The sequence below is a fragment of the Meles meles genome, chromosome 3 (assembly GCF_922984935.1).
Source record: "Meles meles chromosome 3, mMelMel3.1 paternal haplotype, whole genome shotgun sequence".
Lineage (NCBI taxonomy): Eukaryota > Metazoa > Chordata > Mammalia > Carnivora > Mustelidae > Meles > Meles meles.
The window spans coordinates 16,711,062-16,737,266 of record NC_060068.1 but is presented as its reverse complement, the minus strand read 5'-3'; the positions used below and the strand labels follow the sequence as shown (position 1 = coordinate 16,737,266).

At 37.1% G+C, this 26,205-nt stretch overlaps 1 pseudogene; it reads left to right on the top strand.

Moving 5' to 3' along the window:
• Positions 1-24,815: 24,815 nt before the first annotated feature.
• On the top strand, positions 24,816-25,755 carry LOC123938438 (annotated as a pseudogene).
• Positions 25,756-26,205: the final 450 nt, after the last annotated feature.

The window sequence follows — 26,205 nt, the reverse complement described above, 5'->3', positions numbered from 1 at the left end:
AAAGAAATTTAGAAGGAACCCAAACACCTGGAAGCTAAAGGTCACCTTGCTTAAGAATGCTTGGATCAACCACAAGATCAAAGAACTTAAACAATTCATGGAAACCAATGAGAATGAAGACACTTCAGTCCAAAACCTATGGGATAAAGCAAAGGCGGTCCAAAGGAGGAAATAGAGAGCCATCCAAGCCTCCCTCAAAAACTGAAAAATCCAGAATACACCAGCTGTCTCTACACCTTAAAGAACTGGAGAATCAACAACAAATCAAACCAACTCCACATGCAAGAAGGGAAATAATCAAGATTAGAGCAGAGATCAATGAGGGAGAAACTGGAGACACCGTTGAACATATCAATAAAACTAGAACTGTTGTTTTGAAAGAATCAATAAGATTGATAAACCATTGGCCACACTAACCCAAAAGAAAAGAGAGAAAGCTCAAATTAATAAAATTATGAATGAAAGGGAGAGATCACAATTAACAACAAGGAAGTAGAAACAATCATCAGAAACTATTACCAACAGTTATATGCCAATAAGTTAAGCAACCTAGATGAAATGGATGCATCCCTACAAAATTATAAACTCCCAAAATTGAACCATGAAAAAATTGACAACCTGAATAGACCAATATTTAGTAACAAGATTGAAGCAGTGATCAAAAACTTCCCAAAATACAAGAGCCCAGAACCTGTTGGATTCCCTGGGGAATTCTACCAAACATTCAAAGAAGAAATAAAACCTATTCTTCTGAAAGTGTTTAGAAAAATTGAAGCAGAAGGAAAAGTTCCAGACTCTTTTTAGGAAGCCAGCATTACCTTGATCCCCAAACCAGGCAAAGACCACATCAAAAGGGAGAATTTCAGACCAGTATCACAGATTAATATGGATTCTAAGATTCTCAACAAATCCTAACACACAGATTCCAAAAGCACATTAAGAAGATTATCCGCCATGACTAGGTGAGATTCATCCTTGGGTTGTAAGGTTGGTTCAACATTCGCAATTCAACCAATGTAATAGAACAAATCAATAAGAGAAGAGGGAAGAACCACATGGTACTCTCAATTGATGCAGAAAAAGCATTTGACAAAATCCAGCATCTGTTCCTGATTAAAATGCTTCAAAGTATAGGGATAGAGGGAACATTCCTGAACTTCATAAAATCTATCAATGAAAGACTCACAGCAAATATCATCCTCAATGGGAAAAATCTGACAGCCTTCCCATTGAGATCAGGAACACGACAAGGATGCCCACTCTCACCACTCTTGCTCAACATAGTATTAGAAGTCCTAGCAACAGCAATCAGACAACAAAGAGAAATAAAAGATATCCAAATTGGCAATGAACAAGTCAAACTCTCTCTCTCTCCACAAATGACAGGATTCTTTATATGGAAAACCCCAAAGAGTCCACCCCCAAACTACAATATCTCATATAGCAATTCAGTAATGTGGCAGGATACAAAGTCAATGTACAGAAATCAGTGGCTTTCTTATACATTAACAATGAAAATACAGAAAGGGAAATTAGAGAATTGATTCCATTAACTATAGCACCAAGAACCATAAGATACGTGGGCGCCTGGGTGGCTCAGTGGGTTAAGCCACTGCCTTCAGCTCAGGTCATGATCTCAGGGTCCTGGGATCAAGTCCCGCATTGGGGTCTCTGCTCAGCAGAGAGCTTGCTTCTCTCTCTCTCTCTCTCTCTCTCTCTCTCTCTCTCTCTCTCTCTGCCTTCCTCTCTGTCTACTTGTGTCTTTCTCTGTCAAATAAATAAATAAAATCTTTAAAAAAAAAAAGAACCATAAGATACCTGGGAATAAACCTAACCAAAGAGGTAAAGGATCTGTACTCGCGGTACTACAGAATACTCATGAAAGATATTGAAGAAGGCACAACAAGATGGAAGATTATTCCATGCTCATGGATCAGAATAATAAACATTGTTAAAATGTCTATACTGCCCAGAGCAATCTATCTTTCCATGGCATCCCAATCAAAATTTCACCCACATTTCTCCAAGTGATGGAATAAACCTAACCAAAGTGGTAAACGATCTGTACTCAAGGAACTACAGAACACTCATGAAAGAAACTGAAGAAGACACCAAAAAGATGGAAGACCATTCCATGCTCTTGGATCGGAAGAATAAACATTGTTAAAATGTCTATACTGCCTAGAGCAATCTATACTTTTACTGCCATTCCGATCAAAATTCCACCGGTATTTTTCAAAGAGCTGGAGCAAATAATCCTAAAATTTGAGTGGAATCATAAGAGACCCTGAATTGCTAAGGAAATGTTGAAAAACAAAAACAAAACTGGCGGCATCATGTTACCTGATTTCAAGTTTTACTACAAAGCTGTGATCACCAAGAAAGAGTGGTACTGGCATAAAAACAGACACATTGACCAGTGGAACAGAGTGGAGAGCCCAGATATGGACCCTCAACTCTATGGTCAAATAATCTTCGACAAAACAGGAAAAAATATACAGTGGAATAAAGACAGTCTCTTCAATAAATGGTGCTGGGAACACTGGACAGCTACAGTAGAAGAATGAAATTCGACCATTCTCTTACACCGTACACAAAGTTAAACTTGAAATGGATAAAAGACCTCAATGTGAGACAGGAATCCATCAGAATCCTAGAGGAGAACATAGGCAGTAACCTCTTCGATATCAGTCACAGCAACTTCTTTCAAGATATGTCTCCAAAGGCAAAGGAAACAAAAGTGAAAATGAACTTTTGGGACTTCATCAAGATCAAAACCTTCTGCACAGCAAAGGAAACAGTCAACAAAACAAAAAGGCAACCCACGGAATGGGAGAAGATATTTGCAAATGACAGTACAGACAAAAGGTTGATATCCAGGATATATAAAGAACTACTCAAACTCAATACACACAAAACAGATAATCCTAACAAATAATAGGCAGGAGATATGAACAGACACTTCTTCAATGATGACATACAAATGGCTATCAGACACATGAAGAAATGCTCATCATCACTAGCCATCACGGAGATTCAAATTAAAACCTCATTGAGATATCACCTGACACCAGTTAGAATGGCCAAAATTAGCAAGACAGGAAACAATGTGTGTTGGAGAGGTTGCAGAGAAAGGGGAACCCTCTTACACTGTTGTTGGGAATGCAAGTTGGTACAGCCACTTTGCAGAGCAGTGTGGAGATTCCTCAAGAAATTAAAAATAGAGCTTCCCTATGACCCTGCAATTGCACTGCTGGGTATTCAGTCCAAAGATACAGATGTAGTGAAAAGAAGAGCCATCTGTACCCCAATGTTTATAGCAACAATGGCCACGGTCTCCACACAGTGGAAAGAACCAAGATGCCCTTCAATGGATGAATGGATAAGGAATATGTGGTCTGTATACACGATGGAGTATTATCCCTCCATCAGAAAGGATGAATAACCAACTTTTGTAGCAACATGGACGGGACTGGAAGAGATTATGCTGAGCGAAATAAGTCAAGCAGAGAGAGTCAAGTATCATATGGTTTCACTTACTTGTGAAGTATAACAAAGAACATGGAGGATATGGGGAGATGGAGAGGTGAAGGGATTTGAGGGAAATTAGAAGAAGAGATGAACCATGAGAGACTATGGACTCTGAAAAACAACCTGAGCATTTTGAAAGGGCGGGGGGGGGGTGTGAGGTTGGGGAACCAGGTGTTGGGGAATAGGGAGAGCACATATTGCATGGAGCACTGGGTGGGGTGCAAAAACAATGAATACTGTTATGCTGAAAATAAATAAATTAATAAAAAAGTGATGGAACAAACAATCTTAAAATTTTATGGAACCAGAAATAACTCAAAATTGCTTAGGAAATGTTGAATAAGAAAAATCAAACTGGGGGCATCACTTTGCCTGATTTCAAGCATTAGTAAAAAGTTGTTATCACCCAGACAGCACGGTACTGGCACAAAAACAGACACATATACCAATGGAATAGAGAAGAGAGTCCAGATATGGACTCTTAGCTCTGTGTTCAACTAACATTTGACAAAACAGGAAAAAAATATCCAGTGGAAAATAGAGAGTCTCTTCAATAAATAATGCTGGGGAATTTGGACCATTACGCATAGAAGAATGAAACTTACCATTCTCTTTCCACACACAAAGGTAAATTCAAAATGTAAGAGAAACCTCAAGTGAGGGGCACCTGGCTGGCTCAGTGGGTAAGCCTCTGCCTTTAGCTCAGGTCGTGATCTCAGGGACCTGGGATCAAGCCCCACATTGGGCTCTCTGCTCAGCAGGGAGCCTACTTCCCCCTCCCCTCTTGTCTGCCTCTCTGCCTACTTGTGACTTCTCTGTCTGTCAAATAAACAAATAAAATCTTTAAAAAAAAGAAAGACCTCAAGTGAGACAGGAATCCATCAAAATCCTAGAAGAGAATGTACCTAGAAGAGAACATAGGTAGTAACATCTTCAACTTCAGCCACAGGTATGTCTTTCAAGACCCATCTACAAAATAAAGGGAACAATAGTGATAATGAACTTTTGGGACTTCATCAAGATCAAAAGCTTCAGCACAGCAAAGGAATGAGTCAACGAAACAATGAGGCAACCCACAGAATGGGAGAGATATTCACAAATCACATTACAGACAGAGGGCTAATATCCAAGATCTATAAATAGCTCCTCAAACTCCACACATAAAGAAACCAGAGAATCACATCAAAAATGGGCAGAAGACATAAACAGACCTCCTCCAAAGAAGACATACAAATGGCTAACAGACACATGAAAAAATGTACATCATCATTAGCCACCAGGGAAATTCAAATCAAAACCACATTGAGATACCACCTTGCACCAGTCAGAATGACAAAGATTAACAAGGCAGAAAACAGCAAATGTTGGAGAGGATGTAGAGAAAGGGGAACCCTCTTACACTGTTGGTAGGAATGCAAGTTGGTGTAGTCACTTTGGAAAACAGTGTGGTGATTCCTCAAAAAATTAAAAATAGAGCTACTGTATGACCTGGCAATTGCACTGTTGGGTATTGACCCCAAAGATACAGATGTAGTGAAAAGAAGGACCATATGCACTCCAGTGTTCATAGAAGGAATGCCCACAAAAATCAAACTGTGGAAAGAGCCAAGATGCCCTTTAACAGACAAATTGATAAAGAAGTTGTGGTCCATATATACAATGGACTATTATTCAGCCATCAGAAAAGATGAATACCGAATTTTTGTATCAACATGAATCACCAAGAATGGGACTGGAGGAGGTTATGTTAAGTAAAATAAGTCAAGCAGAGAAAGTAAATTATTATATGGTTTCACTTTGTTGTGCAACAGAAGTATTACATGGAGGATATTAGGAGAAGGAAATGAAAAGTGAATTAGGGGAAATCAGAGGGGGAGAGGAACCATGAGAGGCTGTGGACTCAGTAAACAAACTGAAAGTATAGAGGGGAGGGGGTTGGTAGAATGGCTAAACACGGTGATGGGCATTAAGAAGAGCATGCATTGCATGGAGCACTGGGGTTTTTACATAAACAAGGAAGCTGCATCAAAAACTAATGATGTTGAGCACCTGGGTGGCTTAGTCACTTAGTGTCTGTCTTCAACTCAGGTCATGATCACAGAGTCCTGGTTCTGAGCCCTGCATCAGGCTCCCTGCTCCATGGGAAGCCTGCTTCTCCATCTCCCTCTCCCCCTGCTTATGTTGCCTGTCTCACTGTGTCTCTCCATGTCAAATAAAATAAAATCTTAAAACAAAACAAAAATAATGACATATTTTTGGTGACTAACATAAAACAGTAAAAAAAGTTAAAAAATATTAACAGTAAGTGAAATCCTTGTTATTGGATATAAAATAAAAATATGTAATTTGTGACATCATTAATGTGAAGTGTGGAAGAGAGAATTTTTTTTGCAATTAAAGTAAATTTCTATCAATTTAAAACAGATTGTTATGCCTGTTTTCAGTGACACTTAATTTTTCTTGTAACCATGAAGAAAGTTATCTTTAGAAGATAGCTGTAAAAATAAGACTTAGATTATTAAATTTATAATTTAAAGAGGAGACACTGCAAATAATATGACAGGGATACAAAGAATTTTAACAGACTACTATAAACAATTCCAGGCCAAAATATTAAGTAATCTAAAAGAAATGGAAAAAATTCTAGAAACATGAAATCTACCAAGACCAAATCATGAAGAAATGGAAAATCATCACAAACCAATAATGATTAAGAATATTGACTCAATACTTAAAAATTTCCAAATAAAATAAAGCCATAGCCAGATGGATTCACTGGTCAATTTTACCAAGTACTTAAAGAAGAATCAACACAAATCCTTCTCAAACATTTTCGAGAAATAAAAAAAAGGAACACTTCCAAAATTTTATTAAAAGCTCAACATTACTCACACGACAAAGCCAAACAAAGATACCACAACAAAAGAAAACTAAAGACCAATATACTTGATTAATATAAATACAAAAATCCTCAAAAAATACTAACTAAATTGAGAGAGGAGTCAAGATGGCGGAGAAGTAGCAGGCTGAGACTACATCAGGTAGCAGGAGATCAGCTCGATAGCTTATCTAAACATTGCAAACACTTACAAATCCAACGGGAGAGCAAAGAGAAGAAGAACAGCAACTCTAGAAACAGAAAATCAACCACTATCTGAAAGGTAGGACTGGCGGAGAAGTGAATCTAAAACGACGGGAAGATAGACCGCGGGGGGAGGGGCCGGCTCCCGGCAAGCGACGGAGGAACGGAGCACAAAATCAGGACTGTTAAAAGTCTGTTCCACTGAGGGACGTTGCTCCAGAGGCTAAACCAGGGTGAAGCCCACGCGGGGTCAGCGTGGCCCCAGGTCCCGCAGTGTCACAGAAGGATCGGGGGTGTCAGAGTGTCGGAGAGCTCGCAGGTATTAGAATGGAGAAGCCGGCTGCAGAGACAGAGCCGAGGACTGAACTCTCAGCTCAGGGTTACCTTGAACAGTCAGAGCGCAGCTAGAGGCTGGGGATACGGGAGTGATTGGGTGCTGTCCTCTGGGGGCGCACTGAGGAGTGGGGCCCCAGGCTCTCGGCTCCTCTGGGCCGGAGACTAGGAGGCCGCCATTTTCATTCCCATCCTCTGGAACTCTATGGAAAGCGTTCAGGGAACAGAAGCTCCCAAAAGCGAACCCGAACCAATTACTTAGTCCAGCTGCCAGTAAGGGCGGTGCAATCCTGCCTCGGGCAAAGACACTTGAGAGTCACTACAACAGGCCCCTCACCCAGAAGATCAACAAAATATCCAGCCAGGACGAAGTTCATCTATCAAGGAAAGTAGGTTCAATTCCTAAGACAGCAGCACAATTCCAGAGGAGGAGAAAGCAAAGCACGGAACTCATGGCTTTCTCCCCAGGATTCTTTAGTCTTGCGGCTACATCAATTTTTTTTTTCTTTTTTCAATTTTTTTTCTTTTTTCTTTTTTCTTCTTCTGCTAAATTTTTTAAAACTTTTACCCTTTTCTTTTTTAACGTTTTTTGACTAGTTTATCTAAATATATATATTTTTTCTTTCTTTTTTATATATTTTTTTTATTTGTTTTATTTTTAAATTTTTTTTCTTTTTTTTTCTGAACCTCTTTTTATCCCCTTTCTCCCCCCCCCACAATTAAGGGTCTCTTCTCCTTTGGTTACAGCGCCTTTTTCTGGGGTCTTTGCCACCCTTTTAGTATTTTATTTGCTCCTTCATATCCTCTTATCTGGACAAAATGACAAGGCGGAAAAAATCACCACAAACAAAAGAACAAGAGACAGTACCGAAGGCTAGGGACCTAATCAACACAGACATTGGTGATATGTCAGATCAAGAGTTCAGAATGATGATTCTGAACGTTCTAGCCGGGCTCAAAAAAGGCATGGAAGATATTAGAGAAACCCTCTCTGGAGATATTAAAGCCCTTTCTGGAGAAATTAAAGAACTAAAATCTAACCAAGTTGAAATCAAAAAAGCTATTAATGAGGTGCCATAAAAATGGAGGCTCTCACTGCTAGGATAAATGAGGCAGAAGAAAGAATTAGTGATATAGAAGACCAAATGACAGAGAATAAAGAAGCCGAACAAAAGAGGGACAAACTGCTACTGGACCATGAGGGGAGAATTCGAGAGATAAGTGACACCATAAGACGAAACAACATTAGAATAATTGGGATTCCAGAAGAAGAAGAAACAGAGAGGGGAGCAGAAGGTCTATTGGATAGAATCATTGGAGAGAATTTCCCTAATATGGCAAAGGGAACAAGCATCAAAATCCAGGAGATGCAGAGAACCCTCCTCAAAGTCAACAAGAATAGGTCCACACCCCATCACCTAAGAGTAAAATTTAAAAGTCTTAGTGTCAAAGAGAAAATCCTGAAAGCAGCCCGAGAAAAGAAGTCTGTAACATACAATGGTAAAAATATTAGATTGGCAGCAGACTTATCCACAGAGATGTGGCAGGCCAGGAAGAGCTAGCATGATATATTCAGAGCACTCAACGAGAAAAACATGCAGCCAAGAATACTCTATCCAGCTAGGCTATCATTGAAAATAGAAGGAGAGATAAAAAGTTTCCAGGACAAACAAAAACTGAAAGAATTTGCAAACACCAAACCAGCTGTCCAGGAAATATTGAAAGGGGTCCTCTAAGCAAAGAGAGAGCCTAAAAGTAGTAGATCATAAAGGTACAGAGACAATATACAGTAACAGTCACCTTACAGACTAATAATGGCACTAAATTCATATCTCTCAATAGTTATGCTGAATGTTAATGGGCTAAATGTGCCAATCAAAAGACACAGGGTATCAGAATGGATAAAAAAACAAAACCCATCAGTATGTTGCCTTCAAGAAACTCATTTTAGACGCGAAGACACCTCCAGATTTAAAGTGAGGGGGTGGAAAACAATTTACCATGCTAATGGGCATCAGAAGAAAGCTGGGGTGGCAATCCTTATATCAGATCAATTAGATTTTAAGCCAAAGACTATAATAAGAGATGAGGAAGGACACTATATCCTACTCAAAGGGTCTGTCCAACAAGAAGATCTAACAATTTTAAATATCTATGCCCCTAACGTGGGAGCAGCCAACTATATCAACCAATTAATAACAAAATCAAAGAAACACATCAATAATAATACAATAATAGTAGGGGACTTGAACACTCCCCTCACTGAAATGGACAGATCATCCAAGCAAAAGGTCAATAAAGAAATAAAGGCCTTAAATGACACACAGGACCAGATGGACATCACAGATATATTCAGAACATTTCATCCCAAAGCAACAGAATACACATTCTTCTCTACTGCACATGGAACCTTCTCCAGAATAGATCACATCCTGGGTCACAAATCAGGTCTCAACCGGTATCAAAAGATTAGGATCATTCCCTGCATATTTTCAGACCACAATGCTCTGAAGCTAGAACTCAATCACAAGAGGAAAGCTGGAAAGAACCCAAATACATGGAGACTAAACAGCATCCTTCTAAAGAATGAATGGGTCAACCAGGAAATTAACGAAGAATTGAAAACATTCATGGAAACAAATGATAATGAAAACACAACAGTTCAAAATCTGTGGGACACAGCAAAGGCAGTCCTGAGAGGAAAATATATAGCAGTACAAGCCTTTCTCAAGAAAAAAGAAAGGTCTCAAGTACACAACCTAACCCTACACGTAAAGGAGCTGGAGAAAGAACAAGAAAGAAATCCTAAACCCAGCAGGAGAAGAGAAATCATAAAGATCAGAGCAGAAATCAATGAAATAGAAACCAAAAAAAAGAACAGAAAAAATCAATGAAACTAGGAGCTGGTTCTTGGAAAGAATCAATAAGATTGATAAACCCCTGGCCAGACTCATCAAAAAGAAAAGAGAAACGACCCAAATAAATAAAACCATGAATGAAAGAGGAGAGATTACAACTAACACCAAAGAAATACAGACAATTATAAGAACATACTATGAGCAACCCTACGCCAACAAATTGGACAATCTGGAAGAAATGGATGCATTCCTACAGACATATAAACTACCACAACTGAACCAGGAAGAAATAGAAAACCTGAACAGGTCCATAACCAGTAAGGAGATTAAAACAGTCATCAAAAATCTCCAAACAAATAAAAGCCCAGGGCCAGACGGCTTCCCAGGGGAATTCTACGAAACATTTAAAGAAGAACGAATTCCTATTCTCCTGAAACTGTTCCAAAAAATAGAAATGGAAGGAAAACTTCCAAACTCATTTCATGAGGCCAGCATAACCTTGATCCCAAAACCAGACAAGGATCCCACCAAAAAAGAGAACTACAGACCAATATCCTTGATGAACACAGATGCAAAAATTCTCACCAAAATACTAGCCAATAGGATTCAACAGTACATTAAAAGGATTATTCACCACGATCAAGTGGGATTTATTCCAGGGCTGCAGGGTTGGTTCAACATCCTCAAATCAATCAATGTGATAGAACACATTAATAAAAGAAAGAACAAGAACCATATGATACTCTCAATAGATGCTGAAATAGTATTTGACAAAGTACAGCATCCCTTCCTGATCAAAACTCTTCAAAGTGTAGGGATAGAGGGCACATACCTCTATATTATCAAAGCCATCTATGAAAAACCCACCGCAAATATCATTCTCAATGGAGAAAACCTGAAAGCTTTTCCTCTAAGGTCAGGAACATGGCAGGGATGTCCATTATCACCACTGCTATTCAACATAGTACTAGAAGTCCTAGCCTCAGCAATCAGACATCAAAAACAAATTAAAGGCATCCAGATTGGTAAAGAAGAAGTCAAACTATCACTCTTCGCAGATGATATGATACTATATGTGGAAAACCCAAAAGACTCCACTCCAAAACTGCTAGAACTTGTACAGGAATTCAGTAAAGTGTCAGGATATAAAATCAATGCACAGAAATCAGTTGCATTCCTGTACACCAACAACAAGGCAGAAGAGAGAAATTAAGGAGTCAATCCCATTTACAATTGTACCCAAAACTATAAGATACCTAGGAATAAACCTAACCAAAGAGACTAAGAATCTATACACAGAAAATTATAAAGTACTCATGATAGAAATTGAGGAAGACACAAAGAAATGGAAAAATGTTCCATGCTCCTGGATTGGAAGAATAAATATTGTGAAAATGTCCATGCTACCTAAAGCAATCTACACATTTAATGCAATCCCTATCAAAATACCATCCATTTTTCTCAAATAAATGGAACAAATAATCCTAAAATTTATATGGAACAAGAAAAGACCTCGAATAGCCAAAGGAATATTGAAAAAGAAAGCCAAAGTTGGTGGCATCACAATTCCGGACGTCAAGCTCTATTACAAAGCTGTTATCATCAAGACAGCATGGTACTGGCACAAAAACAGACACATAGATCAGTGGAACAGAATAGAGAGCCCAGAAATCTACCCTCAACTCTATGGTCAACTAATCTTCGACAAAGCAGGAAAGAATGTCCAATGGAAAAAAGACAGCCTCTTCAATAAATGGTGCTGGGAAAATTGGACAGCCACATGCAGAAAAATGAAATTGGACCACTTCCTTACACCACACATGAAAATAGACTCCAAATGGATGAAGGACCTCAATGTGAGAAAGGAATCCATCAAAATCCTTGAGGAGAATGCAGGCAGCAACCTCTTTGACCTCAGCCATAGCAATATCTTCCTAGGAACAACGACAAAGGCAAGGGAAGCAAGGGCAAAAATGAACTATTGGGATTTCATCAAGATCAAAATCTTTTGCACAGCAAAGGAAACAGTTAACAAAACCAAAAGACAACTGACAGAATGGGAGAAGATATTTGCAAATGACACATCAGATAAAGGGCTAGTATCCAAAATCTATAAGGAACTTAGCAAACTCAACACCCAAAGAACAAACAATCCAATCAAGAAATGGGCAGAGGACATGAACAGACATTTCTGCAAAGAAGACATCCAGATGGCCAACAGACACATGAAAAAGTGCTCCACGTCACTCGGCATCAGGGAAATACAAATCAAAACCACAATGAGATATCACCTCACACCAGTCAGAATGGCTAAAATGAACAAGTCAGGAAATGACAGATGCTGGCGAGGATGCGGAGAAAGGGGAACCCTCCTCCACTGTTGGTGGGAATGCAAGCTGGTGCAACCACTCTGGAAAACAGCATGGAGGTCCCTCAAAATGTGGAAAATAGAACTACCCTATGACCCAACAATTGCACTACTGGGTATTTACCCTAAAGATACAAACATAGTGATCCGAAGGGGCAAGTGTACCCGAATGTTTATAGCAGCAATGTCTACAATAGCCAAACTATGGAAAGAACCTAGATGTCCATCAACAGATGAATGGATAAAGAAGAAGTGGTATATATACACAATGGAATACTATGCAACCATCAAAAGAAATGAAATCTTGCCATTTGTGACAACGTGGATGGAACTAGAGCGTATCATGCTTAGTGAAAGAAGTCAATCGGAGAAAGACAACTATCATATGATCTCCCTGATATGAGGACATGGAGAAGCAACATGGGGGGCTAGGGGGATAGGAGAAGAATAAATGGAACAAGATGGGATTGGGAAGGAGACAAAGCATAAATGACTCTTAATCTCACAAAACAAACTGGGGGTTGCTGGGGGGACGTTGGATTGGGAGAGCGGGAGGGGGCTATGGACATTGGGGAGGGTATGTGCTATCGTGAGTGCTGTGAAGTGTGTAAACCTGGCGATTCACAGACCTGTACCCATGGGGATAAAAATACATTATATGTTATTAAAAAAAAATATTTGGAAGGGGAGGTGAACCATAAGAGACTATGGACTCTGAAAAACAACCTGAGGGTTTTGAAGTGTCAGGGGTGGGAGGGTGGGGGAACAGGTGGTGGGTAATGGGGAGGGCACGTTTTGCATGGAGCACTGGGTGTTGTGCAAAAAGAATGAATACTGTTACGCTGAAAAAATAAATAAAATGGAAAAAAAAAGAACTTAAATGTATGAATTTTCAATGAAGAAATACACAGCTGAGAGATGACGCCTCAGGCTAAGTTTACACCTCAGGCTGATCCTCAGCACAGAGACAGCTTAAAACAATTAAAAAACAGGACATTATATGTTTATTAGGAAAAAATTGGAAGGGGAGGCGAACCATAAGAGACTATGGACTCTGAAAAACACCCTGAGGGTTTTGAAGGGTCAGGGGTGGGAGGTTGGGGGAACAGGTGGTGGGTAATGGGGAGGGCACGTATTGCATGGAGCACTGGGTGTTGTGCAAAAACAATGAATACTGTTACACTGAAAAAATAAATAAAATGGAAAAAAATACTAACTAAATTTAGCAATGCGTTAAAAGCATTATACACAATTTAAAAAAAACCAGTTTTCTACACCATGAACAACTCACTTAGGATATTTCCAAGTTGGGTGCAAGTATGATTGAACATATCCAAATCAATTAATCAATTCAGTCAATTAGCAATCCAAATAAATCAAACACCATGTTAACAGACTAAAGAATAAAATCCAAGTGATCATCTCAATGGATGCAGAAAAAAATCTGACAAATTCAACACCCTTTCCTGATTCAACACCCAATAATATAGGAATAGAAGAAATTTACTTCACAATAATAAAGGTCATATGTAAAAAGTCCACAGCTAGTATCATACTCAATATGAAAAACTTTCCCATTAAGATCAGACACTAGCAGGTGTACATGGGCGGATCAGTCATTTAAGTAGCTCGGCCCTTAGTATCAGCTCAGGTCATAGTCTTGGGGTCCTGGGATTGAGCCCCATTTTGGGCTCTGTGCTCAGCAGCAAGTCTACTTGAAATTCTCTCTGTCTCTCTCCATCTGTTCCATGCCCCTGCTCATGTTCTCCCTCTAAAATAGATAAATATTTTTATTATGTTCAGTTAACCATGTATAGTACATAATTAGTTTCTGATATAGTGTTCAGTGATTCATTAGTTAAGTATAACACCCAGTGCTCATCAGAGCACAAGCCCTCCTCAATACCCATCACCTTGATACATCCTCTCCCCACATTCTCCCCCGCTGAAACCTCCAGGTTTTTTCTCAGTGTCCATAGTCTCTCTTGGTTCATCTCCCTCTCTGATTTCTCCCTCTTTGGATTTACCTTCCTTCCCCTATGATGCTATGGTGGGAATGAAAGCTGGTACAGCTGCTCTGAAAACAGTATGGATGTTCCTCAAGATGTTAATAATAAAATAGATAAATAAATATGAAGAAAAAAATCAGGAACTAGGCAAAGATGTTCACTCTCACTACTTTCAGTGCAAGTTTTAGACAAAGCGATTTGGGAAGGAAAGAAATAATTGTCATTCAAATTAGAAAATAACATTTCTGTTTGCAGCTGACATGATATTATATATAGGAAACTTCAAAGACAACTAAGATAATGAAAGCTAACAAACAAATTCATCAAATTTTCACGTTTAAAAATCAGTTGCATTTCTGTAACTAATAACAAGCTATTTCAATAGGAAATTAAGAAAGTGTCATTTGAAATAGCATCAAAAATAAAATACATAAAAATAAACTTAAGCAAGGAGATGGAAGGATCATGCACTGGAAACTATATATCAATGAAAGAATTGTGTGTGTGTGTGTGTGTGTAGAATATGACTTTCTTTTTTTAAATTGTGTATTGTTAGTCACCATACAATACATCATTAATTTTTTTTTTTGGCTATAACAACTTTTATTAATGGAATAAAAAAAGCACTTTTAATACCTTCCAGAAATAAATATGCTATTGCAACCTTAATTTGAAAAAATACCCTTTAAGAATACGTTCACCATCTCTTCAATTTGCTAAAATGCTGCATTTGATACATTCTCAGCTTTCCACTTTGGGGTCTTCTTGCTAAGATACTCTTCATTAATTTTTGATGTAGTGTTCTAAGATTCATTTTTTACATATAACCCCCAGTGGTCCATGCAATACATGCCTGGTGGTGGGTATTAAGGAGGGCATATATTACATCAATGAAAGAATTTAGAAGATGAAACAAATAAATGGGAAATTGTTCATGTTTATGAACTTGAAGAAAAATATTATGGAAATGTACATACTACCCAAAGCAATACATATATTGAATGCAATTGCTATCATTCTATAGATCTCTTCTATAGAATGTATTAAGATTCTATCATAGAATTTTAATTAATTTTCTTACAGTAGAAAAAATGCTAAAATTCATATGGAGTCACAAAATACCCTGAATAAACAAAACAACCTTGAGAAGGAATAATAAGACTAAACTTACACTTTATGATTTCACTACATATTACAGAAAAAGAGTAAATTAAAACTACAATATGGTGCTGGCAAAAAAAAAAACCCACAAAAATCAACAAAAAATACGAAATTAACCGACAAAAAAACCAAACAGACATATAGACTGATGAAATAGAATAGAGGCCATAATATACCCACACATGTGCAGTCATATGATCATTGACAAGAATGTACAAAGTACACAATGTAGAAATAAGGTATTTTCTTTTCTTTTTTTTTAAAGATTTTATTTATTTATTTGACAGAGAGAGATCATAAGTAGGCAGAGAGGTAGTCAGAGAGAGTGAGAGGGAAGCAGGCTCCCTGCTGAGCAGAGAGCCCGATGTGGGACTCGATCCCAGGACCCTGAGATCATGACCTGAGCCGAAGGCAGCGGCTTAAACCACTGAGCCACCCAGGCACCCCGAAATAAGGTATTTTCAATAAAAGGTGTTAGAAAAACTAGAAAAGAATGCAATTAGATCCTTATCTCACATCATCCACAAAAATCAACTCTAAATGGATTAAAATTTTTATTGTAAGATCCAAATATATGAAATCATTAGAAGGATACATAAGGAAAACCTTCATAACGCTTTTGGAAATTATTTCTTGTTTATGACTAAGCAAAATATACAATTAAAACACAAATAAATATGTAAATAAATGCATGGATATTTACATAAATAAAAATAGACAAGATCACATCAAGTAACATCCTCTGCACCTAAAGGAAACAATCAAGAGTAAAGGGAAGCTACAGATTGGAAGAAAATATGTTTAAATGATATACCTGATGTTAATATCCAAATATATAAAACATTCTTACATTCAATATAAAAACCCTGCCAAATAACCCAATTAAAAACAGCCAGGGGATGCATAAATATTTCTCCAATAAAACAGTAACAATTATATAAAGAGATGCTCAATATCCCTTATCATCAGGGAAATGCAAATCAAAACCACAAGATATCACCTCATTGTTGTTAAGATGGCTGGTATCCAAAATAACAACAACAGAAAATAATATCTTGGTGAGGATTTGAATAAGTTGAAATCCTTGTACACTGTTAGGTGTAATGAAAAATGTTGCAGTTTCCATGTAAAACATTATGGAATTTCCTCAAAAAAAAAAGAAGTACCTTATGATTACCCATCCCACTTCTGTTTATTTATCCAAAAATCTTGGCATTAGAGTCTGGTAGAAAGATATGCACTCTCATAATCATGGAAAGTGGCATTATTCACGGTAGCTAAGAAAAAAACCTAAATGTCCCTCAGCCAGTGGATAGAAAAATAGAGTATGAAATATACATATATTAGAATATTATGCTGTTTTAAATACTATGGGAATTCTTTGGTATATGACAATGCGCATGAACCTGGAGGACATATGATAAGTGAAAAAAATAACATTAACAGAAGAACAGATAATTTTAATTCCAATTATATTCAGTATTTAAAATTGTCAAACTCATAGAAACAGAATTGTGGTTTTCTTTGGCTGACAACCACAGGGAATATGGTTGCTCTTCAATAGATATAAAACTTCAGTTACACCAGATGAATTTTGTATCTGCTATACAACAGTATGTCTATAGTTAACAATACTGTATTTTGCAGTTAGAAATTTGTTGAGAGTGTAGATCTTATGTTATGTATTCTTACTACAATAAAAGAGAACTTTTTAAGAGGGTGGAAAGATAGTTATGGACTGGGAGAAAATATATGTAAACTACCTTTCTGACCATGGACTATACTAAAATATATAATAGACATTTAATTCAATAGTAATAATCTAATTAGAAAATAAACAACAACAACAAAAAAAGCATGAGCAGGCATTTTAATGAAGAAGAACCCATTGCATGGAGCACTGATGTTATACATAAACAATAAATCTTGGAATACTCCATCAAAAACTAATGATGTGGGGTGCCTGGGTGGCTCAGTGGGTTAAAGCCTCTGCCTTTTGCTCAGGTCATGATCCTAGGGTCCTGGGATCGAGCCCCGCATTGGGCTCTCTGCTTGGCAGGGAGCCTGCTTCCTCCTCTCTCTCTCTCTATGCCTGCCTCTCTCCCTACTTGTGATCTCTGTCAAATAAATAAATAAAATATTAAAAAAAACTAATGATGTACTGTATGGTGACTAACATAACATAATAAAAAAAGAAGATACATATATGGTAAACAAACACAGGAAAATGTATTCAACATCATTAGCCATTACAGAATTGCAAATTAAAATCATAAGGTATTCCTGTACACCTATTAGAAGAACTAAAAGAAACAATAGCTACAACAAAAGCTGGAGAGGTTGCAGAGAATACAGGTATCTTATACATTGGTTTTGGGACTATAAAATGATAATAATAGATAATATCACAATTCACCATTTTGGATATATCATCTCATAATTGCACTCCTGAGCACATGTTGTACAGAATAAATACTTATGTACACACACACATACACACATACCAGAAAACAAACAAAACAAAACAAACAAAATAAAAAACAAAAAACAAAGTCCTATACATACTCATGGTGAATTTATTCATAATGACCAAAAGTAGAGATAAACTAAGTATCCTTCAACAGGTGAATAGTTAAACTAAGTGTAATACAACCCCAGCATGAAATATTACTTAGCAATAAAAGTAAATGAGTGATATATTGCACAACTTGTACACATCTCGTGTATGTATTCAGAAATAATACTGAAAGAAACAAGATAAATATCAGAAGGTCAACATAACATATTATCCAAGGTATATAACATTTTCAAAATAAAAAAAACTCCAGAGATGGAGAGCACATTAGTGGGTCAGGGGTTAAGGAAGGGGTATAAGAAATGAGATCATTGTTACTATAAATAGCATGAGGGATCGCTGTGATGGAATCATTACGTATCTTGTCTGTATTGGTGGTCACACAAATTTACACATATGAGAAAATTGCATATTAAAAAAATGGGTGAAATGTGAATAAGGTCAGTGGTTCACACCAATTCCTGATTGTAACTGGGGGAAATTATGTGAAGCATAGAAGGAGTCACTCTGTGTTATTTCTCATAACTGCATGTGAATCTATATGTTAAAATTTACAGTTAAAAAAGTGGTTGAGAGCCACATATATTACTTGTGATGTTTTCAGGAGAGGGAGAGTCAAAATTTGATTGATTTTTTTTAATTGACTCATATTGACATAAATGAATGGAAAAATAAGAAGGAAATAAGAAAAACAAAAAAAAAAAAAAGAAGGGAGAAAAGGAGAGAGGGAGGGAAAAACGAAACAAAACAAATTCCTGTTTAGGATGATTCCAAGTAATTAATATAGATACCCTACCCCTTAAGAATGTGAAGATTAACCTCCTCCTACCTTGAGTGTAAGCTTCACTCAGTGCCTTGCTTCCAAAAAGTAGGGCATATAAAAGCAGTGGGAGGAATAACTATACCCTAGAGAAATCTGGCACTACTTCAGCCAAGTGGTCAGGATTAACATCAGCACAGATAAGTCATGCAGATATCATGCACTCCTACAAGATGTGAAAATAAGGGCACTTTACCTCTGCAAACTTCTTCCCCCAAACCTATAACCTTGGTCTAATGAGGAGGAAAAAAAAATGACAAAAACAGTTTGAGGGATATTCTACAATATACCCATCAGTGCTCCTCAAAATTGTCAAGGTCATTCAAAACAAAGCCTGAATATCTTTCACAGCCCAGAGAGGTCTAAGGAGACATGCTGACTAAATATAATGTGATCTCTCAAAAATCAATCCAAAGAGGAGGACATTAGGCAAAATAAGTGAAATCTGAATAAAATATAGAATTTAGTTAATATTTTTTAAAGATTTTATGTATTTATTTATTTATTTGTCAGAGGGAGAGAGAGAGAGAGAAAGCACAAGCAGGCAGAGGCAGAGAGAGAAGCAGGCTCCCTGCTGAGCAAGGAGCTGCACATGGGATTCAATTCCAGGATCCTGGGATCATGAGCTGAGCTGAAGGCAGTGGCTTAAATGACTGAGCCACCCAGGCATCCCAAATTTAGTTAATATTAATGTACAGGGCGCCTGGGTGGCTCAATGGGTTAAAGTCTCTGCCTTCGGCTCAGGTCATGATCCCGGGGTCCTGGGATCGAGCCCAGCATTAGGCTCTCTGCTCAGCAGGGAGCCTGCTTCCCTTCCTCTCTCTCTCTGCCTGCTTCTCTGCCTACTTGTGTTCTCTGTCAAATAAAATTAAAAAAACTAAAAAAAAATTAATGTACAAATATTGGTTCCTTAGTTTTATGAAAGAACCAATATTGGTTCCATAATAATGTATGATGTTAGCAATAGAGAAAACTAAATGAAGGATTTATGGAAATTTTGTACTATTTGGCACCTGCTTCGTAAGTTTGGAACTTAGTTCAAAACCAAGTTTATTTTAAAATATTACTATTTTTAAAATATCTAGTCTGATGAAACAATTTGATATTCTTTTGAATTATGGATCTATTTTGATTCATATATAAGAGGAAAACTTAATAAAAAGTAGCCTGAGAGGATCTGATGACCAAAAATACATGACTGGAGCTTAAATGTGGCCATTATTTGCAACAGCAAAGGTGACTGTAGGGTGAAGGAAGAAAGAATGAAGGTGTGGGAAAGAAATATTATTTCCAAATATGAAATATCTTCACTTTCCTTTTAACTCTTCAAATCCCTTGTTCTGGCTTCAATAATGCTGCCAGTTAAACATACTGCTCATTCTAATACCAGTACTTTATTTCACACTGTCTGCGTTAATTAAAGCAACCTCTTCCCTCTGTAGGACTTGAGAGTGCAGTGGTTTGTTACCTATATCATACCCCCCACCCCAATACTTTTTGACCTTCCTATATCTATGTTTCAACACAATTCTTCAGAATTGTTCTACAGAAGCTGGAGCTTCTGTATCCAGAAGAAATATGGATGACTATTTTCCCCATAAAATACATGTCTGTCAATTTGCCTTGACATCATATACAGCTATTTATGCCACAATTTCCACCATTCCTTATTTTCATTTATTCCTACTTGTCTTTTAATTCGCAACTCAGTTGTTACTGGTCCCATGAAACCATTATGTGACCTCCCACCAATCTTTCCTCTAGACAAACAAATCCTTGTCTATTTGTCGCTGTAGTAATATCTACCTAGTTTTAATACAGTACTTACCTTCCATATCAAAATCTCTTTCTTCATAAATCAGTTCCCCCATTTTAAAAAGCTTTAGTGAATTTATTTTTTCCATTTTGAATTCTCAGTATATAATATAGTGTTTGATTTTAGTGAAATTTAATTTAATTAATAGTGTTAAGTCAGTGCCTACTAGAATAAGTTAATCTACCAAGAATAGTGAACAAAAGGAACACTAAGGCAAAACCCTAGGATTTCCAGAGCTTAAAATCTTCTTGTTAACTGTTAGTGTTAAAAGATCAGTAACAGGGGCGCCTGGGTGGCTCAGTGGATTAAGCCGCTGCCTTCAGCTCAGGTCATGATCTCAGGGTCCTGGGATCGAGCCCCGCATCGGGCTCTCTGCTCTGCAGGGAGCCTGCTTCCTCCTCTCTCTCTGCCTGCCTCTCTGCCTACTTGTGATCTCTCTCTCTCTCTGTCAAATAAATGAATAAAAAATCTTAAAAAAAAAAGATCAATAACAGCACAATGAAGATAATAAGCCAAAAGTGAGAAGTCATAATTACCTAGGAAATATATGTTGATAAACACTGTAGACATAAAAGGATATTTTATTGAGGAGGTGACATTTACATCTATCCTTGAAGAAAAGGGAAAATTTAGCTAAAAAGATAAAGTAAAGGGGATAATTGTGGACATGGGATATTGGCATAGAGTTGATTTCTGGGAATATGAAGGATGGGCAAATAGAGATCTTAGAATAACTTGCTTAGTGGTTGAATGAGATTAATGACTAAAAGGCAAAGAAAATTCTAAATTGGACCTCTGGGAAAATGATGGTGGTACTGACCAAAAAAAAAAAGGGGGGGGGGTGGAATCAGAGCATGTACTAGTAGATAGATTTGAAAAACTCTAATAATTATATTCTGGGGAGAGGATTCCTCCAGGAGGTTAAACTTGGGTGCCTTAGCCCCTAATGAAGAAACAATGGACCTCCCAGGAATCTGCATTCTTTGGTCTGACCAGGCATTACATACTAAACTTGATGACATTGTGGAATTAGGGAGATCTCAGCCCTACTAACAACTGGAGAGGCTGAGGAAAGACAGCCTATCAAGACCTACACAGTCACCTGATTCTTTTTTTTTTCCTACTGAAATAGTTTATGTTTTCATCAACACTATATTCAGCATTAATTGGCAACAGGAATCTTGGGTATTTTATACTTCCTAAGATATTTCAATGACAGAACACAAATTACAAGGTAAGCATCTTGATAAAGGAAGTAACCCAGTTTTCCTAGATTGTGAAAATCTGTTTATGCTAACTATATAATTATTTGTCAATAGTATTTGTAAGGTTCAATCTTGGTAAATAGATAATTTATCCAGGAATAGGACAGCATTATTTGACAGTGACCTAGTTCTTTCTATATCATTTATCAAGTAGACATAGTTATGTTGGCCCTCTCCCCTATATTCCAACAGAATAAAATGCTGGGACGTGTTTTGAAGCCCATAAGAGATCATAAGTCAAAATAAAGTAATACCTTTTGATAGAAAAATGATTGTGCTAAAAGCATCTAGTTTGGTCCAGGCACAAAATCCAGGGTTCAAAGGCCTGGATTCCAGCCCTAAGCTGCTTATGTATTTTACTCGTATTTTCAATGAAAGCAACATGTTAGATCTAAAGAGAAAATGTAGAGATTAGCAAATATAGCCCCTTCCATCAGAAATCTTATGGTTTAAGGAGCAAGGCATATATGAAAACATATTGTCACACAAATGATGAAATTTAGGTTTCACTCTAGGCTGTGATGAATCGAGTTTGGAATAAAAGTTTATAATAGAACCTAGCCAAGCCTATGGATATCCAAAAGCCTCAGAAAACAGCACTTGAGCGAGAAATTGGACGTCATGTAACATAAAACTTAAATCACAGGGCCCTGCTTTGCTTTTATGAAAAGTTAGAGAATTTTCAAAGATCTGGACAGTCTAAAATGTGTTTCTCACCATATGATGACTCTACTTCAGACATAACCAACCCGCTGACTACACCAAGACTCACTTTAAGGCAGGGGTGAGTAAGATTCACGCTGGCTAATTTTGTCATTACTACTATTATTGTTGTTGTTATTATTATTAATATTATTATTATAATTATATCTTAAACTACCTCCACATTTAAAAGCAGACTAACTGATCAAGCCAATTAAATGCCCAATGATGGGAAGCCCTTTAGTCAAGCTTTGGCTTTGGACATAATAGTATGTGATCACATTGTATATGATCTATTAGTTTGAAGGTGATCAACATAAAATGCTGTAATAGAAGATGGATATGTAAAGATAGATGGCTACTTCTAGCAGTAACAACCACAGAGGCCTTCTTGTTCTCCACAAGAAATTTGAGACTCTTACTGTGAGCAGAGGGAGAACAGACTTGGATTTTTTTAATCATAATTTCTTTAAAAGTGGTAACTCTTTTTGGTGAACAAAGAAAAATCAAGTATCTGCCTAGAAGCAATGAGTTGAAATCAAACCACACAAGTGTTAGACAAGTAATCAATGACCTAGTAATTGAACACACTGTTTCTAAGAAGAAGGTATTCGGTGGATATAGGCAACAGGTTCTTTTTGCCCTTTCTGTAAATAACAAAGGAAACTTGAATCTCACTGTTAATGTTATAAAACATTCACATACACATACACACAGGTTTCAGAAGAGGGGAGTAGCCTAACAATTTAGAAATAATGTTTTCAGAAATTTCATGAACAAACGAATGTCACAGTTTTTCAAGACATAATAGAATAGGATATTGGAGTATTTTATTTTACTACCATTTTGTTATGATGGTTCTTAAAACATGATTTAATAATAGATTTTATCAAGTGTATGTAACTAATGTGAGGGGCATATAATTTTTCTTTAATCTGTTCTAAATAGTGAATAAACTTTAGAAATATTCTGATGTTAGTCTTGCCTTACATTAAATTCAAGTAATTATAATTTTAATATACAATTGAGGTCAATTTGCTCTTTTCTTTATAATTTTGGAAACTGTTTTCATGACTACAATTTCTTGTGCTGTCATTATCAGGTTTTTAACAAGGTCATTTGAGTAAATGGAGTGTGTTCCATCCTATAATAAGCTCATCGAGAGTTGTGCAGATAGAGGGTGCCTGGGTGGCTCCTGGGATTGAGCCCCGCATAGGGTTCTTTGCTCCGCAGGAAGCCTGCTTCCTCCTCCATCTCTGCCTGCCTCTCTGTCTAGTTGTGATTTCTCTCTATCAAATAAAAACAAAACAAAACAAAACAACAACAACAACAACAAAACCTGCTTATTAAAAAAAAAGAGTTGTGCAGATATTTAAAATATTTTATAGGTATTCAGGGAATAAGATTAAATACAACTAAGTCTAAAAAGGAAAAATAAAACAGTAAATCTGAGGGAAAGGAGCCCTAAGGATTTTCCCTGTACCCATCAATGGCATAATAGCTGTAGCTAATAGTTAAGAATAATAAGAACTCTAACAGCAAGAACCCTACAGAAGCACATAGAAAGGAAACTTTTCCCCCATTGATAATCTGAATTTACTATAGACCATGTAATCACAGTAAGTGTTTTCCCTGAATAGAAAATAAAGCTAATTAGATTAAAAGCTGAAATTATCATAAATGCGTATAACACAAAGTACAGCCATAATGATCAATTTTCCCTTAAATTATAATGTTCCGAGCCAAAAGACTTAAGTAGAAGTGTTTTGAAATTATAAAAATAAATCTTTCTATAAATTAAATTAGCAATTTTTTTCCTAGCCAAATAAAGTCTATAATATCTGACCTGGAAATAAGGGTAAATTTTTCTTCAAAATATTACTAAGGAAGTCTCCAAAAGGATGAGAATGGAATAACATGATTTTCTAAAATAGTGAAAAAATTGGATAATGTGCAGTTTGAAATTGTGACTTATGATCTCTTGGTCATACTTTAAATTGTAAACAAACAAACAAACAAACAAAAACAGAAACCACAGCAGTCCAGTTTCCTTTAATATATGAAAATGACCTCTAATACATAAAGTTGATAGAATTCATTTTAATATGTATACTCTGGTTTTTAAAAGTATATTAAATCATAGATAAGGAATATAGAAAATTAGTAAGAACTGATTCAAGTGATTATGGGCGATTATTTTTATATTTGCCATTGTTAAAATTTAATAAGAAAACTGCTTCATTTCTATGATATTTTTAAAAATCTCTTATCTGCCTGTTATCATTACAGAGGGTCATGATGAGTGGGAATGAGACAGAAACCACAGATTTCATTCTCCTGGGCTTCTTCCCTGAATTTAAATGCATCACAGCCGTGGTCTCCATCATTATCCTGATCTACATGGCTGCCTTCACAGGCAACACTCTTTTGATCCTCCTCATTTGGTTGTATCCCAATCTCCACACCCCCATGTACTTCCTTCTCACTCAGCTCTCCTTAATGGATTTGACTTTGACCTCCAGCATTGTCCCCAAAATGGCAGCCAACTTCTTCTCTGGATGGCGGAGCATATCATTTATGGCTTGTGGGACTCAAATTTTCTTCTCCCTGACTGTGGCCATTGCAGAATGCATCCTTATAACTCTCATGTGCTTTGATCGTTAAGTGGCTATTTGTAATCCTCTTCGATACCCAGTCATCATCAACCCTAAGGTTTGCTTACAGATGATTGCCATGTCTTGGGATGGAGGGGCACTTACTTCCCTGGGACACAGTGCTTTTACCTTGCATTTTAACATCTTCAGCCCCAGAGAGATTCCCCACTTCTTCTGTGAAGTCATGGCTGTACTCAGGATAGTCTGTGAGGGTATCTCAGCCTATGAAAAGTCAGTGGTGATAACAAGCGTCTTTGTTCTGCTGCTGCCCTTATCTCTTATCTTGTCTTCCGACGTTCTTATCTTCCTTTCTGTACTTCGAATGAACTCCCCCAGAAGGCAGGAACAAGGCTCTGGCGACATGTTCCTCTCATCTCTGTGTGGTGGGTCTCTATTTTGGTCCAGGCATGTGCATCTACATGAGACCTGGATCTGCCAAGACTCCAAAGTTGAATCAGGGTCTCTTTCTGTTTGAAACTGTCCTCACACCCCTCCTAAACCCACTTGCCTACAGTCTTAGGAACAAGGAAGTTCTAAGGACACTGAAAAAGTTAAAGGGGAGGTGTCTGTCCTTCAGGTAAATGGCAGAAATCTCACTATCACCCATAGACAAAATAGAGATGCACCAGCAAAAGGGCATTTTGTCAGTTAAATAATAATGATAATAATAATAAAAATAATCCCTTCAAGATCCTGAAAAGTCAACTCAATTTACTGAGTTTATTTGCAGGGAAAAAATGTTTATCCTTTCCTTTCTCCATCTTGAAATCTTTTTCTGATTGTCCAAGATGATGTTCTGATGAAGGACACGGAACTGTGTACATCAATTCTCTTCATGGTTCACTCTTGGTGGTAATGTACATGTTAGTATTTCCCAGTTTCATGTTGATACCATGAGAAAAGATCAGTGTCTGCATCCCTAAAATGAAAAAAAAAAAAAAAATCAAGCACGTAGGTACCTCAGGATAATTCCCTGATAATGTTAATTAATGGGCATGATTATAAACCATCAGGAATGAGATAAATTTATC